The sequence below is a fragment of the Sinocyclocheilus anshuiensis genome, unplaced genomic scaffold (assembly GCF_001515605.1).
Source record: "Sinocyclocheilus anshuiensis isolate Anshui unplaced genomic scaffold, SAMN03320099.WGS_v1.1 scaffold1392, whole genome shotgun sequence".
In the NCBI taxonomy this organism is placed as follows: domain Eukaryota; kingdom Metazoa; phylum Chordata; class Actinopteri; order Cypriniformes; family Cyprinidae; genus Sinocyclocheilus; species Sinocyclocheilus anshuiensis.
In genome coordinates, this window is record NW_015542476.1 from 521,054 (window position 1) to 523,213 (window position 2,160).

The window sequence follows — 2,160 nt, forward strand, 5'->3', positions numbered from 1 at the left end:
TTTAATAATGTTGCGTCTAGTAATTTTAAAGGGACACTTCACCCAAAAACTAATTTACTCACCCTCATATTATTACAAACCCCTTATGACTTTCTTTGTTTCTGTCAGTATATGTAAAGCAGAATGACAGTCTCAGTCACCATTCACTTTTATTTTATGGGAATATGCTATAAAAGTCAGTGGTGACTGAGCTTGTCAGTTTGTCTAACATCTCTCTCTGTGTTCTGAAGTCTAAAACAACACGGGAGTGTTTAAATGACAGAATATTTTGGGGGGGGGCTTAACTGTCTCTTTAAGAAGCTGCGCTCTTATTTCCCTTCAGCACCGCAGTAATATTTGTAGAGTCTACAAGTCTTTGCATCTGAAGTAGATTAAATTCAGGTGAGAAAGAGAAAACCTCCGTAGCTTTGTCTTGTAGGCTTACAATCCTGCTAGTTTACCTATTTTCCATACTAGTATATCCCACTGTGTAGTAGTGGGATATACTAGTACGGAAAATAGGTAAATTATTCATACGAATGCCTCTCGGTAGAGTGGACATCCATGCGCCACTGTACAGCGACTGGCGTCACAGTAAACATCATGTGTTCTCAGATTAAAATATGAAGGAAAGGTGGTTTTTGGTGTTCATTTTAAAACGGTTCGTTCGTGGTGTATTTGTAAAGCGTTGTGACAGTGAGGCATCCACAATCATGAGGTTTTCCTCAACACCGCATCGAATCTGCGGTAATTTGAGGTGCGCGTGATGTCACTGAGCAATGTAGCCGTCCAACAAGTGAAGGACAAAAATACACCTGTTGACGTGTCCTAACTAAAGCAACAGAAGCGGATCACACATTTTTTTTTTTTACAGTAACAGTACTTTTTTTTTTTTACAAAACAAAGCCACACAAACACCACTTGGCACAGGATGACAGATCATGTGTCATCACAACAATGCAACACGTAGCCTAAGCCATTTCGAACTCTTGACCTGTGACATTTCAGGTAAAACTAAACTACCATTTCCATCCATACAATTCATATAAATACAGTCTCATATTCCGGCCAGCCTGATATTGAATTATTGCCACAAACCCAGGGGAAAAAAAAAAAAACTTAAAAGTTGTGTATCTGCAGTGTGTTCATTTTTCAATTAAAATTGTCAATGTCCTGTTCTTTCTCTCCCATACTGTGTTTGTATGTGTTTGTCTTCGTTATCCATTTTTATCACATATATTCTCAAAGGCAAGTTCTTTGACTTCCCGCTGCAGTGTTGGCTTAATTATATTAATCTGTTTTAACAGTGCTGTGTTTATTTCTACAGCAGGGTTGGCGCATAATGAGAAAGTTGGAGCTCAGAGGGCAATTTTGTTCTTAATTGCGTTGTCAGACGTTCGTTGTCAGACTGTCTGCGGCAGCTTCACTTGTAACCTTTTCTTTGGTCATGTGGCAAGACATCAGAGATGTGTGGTCTACAAATGTCTGAGGCATTGAGCTCTGGATCATTGGAAACATGATATCATGCCAGATTATTATCACAAAATTATCGCAGATGCATAACAGGAGTGATTACTGTGAACAAACTTTTCGCACTATTACCAGAGGGTAATGGCTACGCTAATTATGTAATGCTGTTGCTGTCATCATTATCATAATCACAAACACGGTCATTTGCCGGCGCACTACCACTATCATCGCCATTAGCCTATAGGATTTCTTTTCTTAAATATATCTCATTTTTGTGAGATGATTCTTTATATTAACAGAACCATTCAATCATGAGCAACAATCAAAGGGTTGTTTGAAGATATGAGTAAAACAATAAGCCATTCTGCATCTTATGATGTCTTTATGACCTCAGGTGTTAATTGTTTTCTCCTCAAGGGTAGTGTTTCTGAATTTGAAGCAGGTTTCTTTCGGCCCCGTGCCACAGTAAATCATCTAATGAGCCACTCCTTTCTGTCCTTGTCTTGTTTGTCAGAATCACTTGTGCATTTTGTCTTTAAATGCTCTTAGTCAAATAAGATATGATTCAAGTAACTGACTGTAATTCACCAGTGGGTCATTCTGACAGGATTATGAGGCCATTTCTGAAGTCGACCTTTTATCTCATTTAATTTTTTTCCAATCTTTCAATTAAACATCTCCCTCCCCCCCCCCCCCCCGCTCGCATTTCAT

The 2,160-nt window shown here is 38.8% G+C and overlaps 1 protein-coding gene across 4 annotated transcripts in view; it reads left to right on the forward strand.

The window, feature by feature from the left end:
• The window catches only part of garnl3 (GTPase activating Rap/RanGAP domain like 3), a 73,427-nt gene that overhangs the window by 19,247 nt on the left and 52,020 nt on the right, over nucleotides 1-2,160 (forward strand). The window lies entirely within an intron of this gene.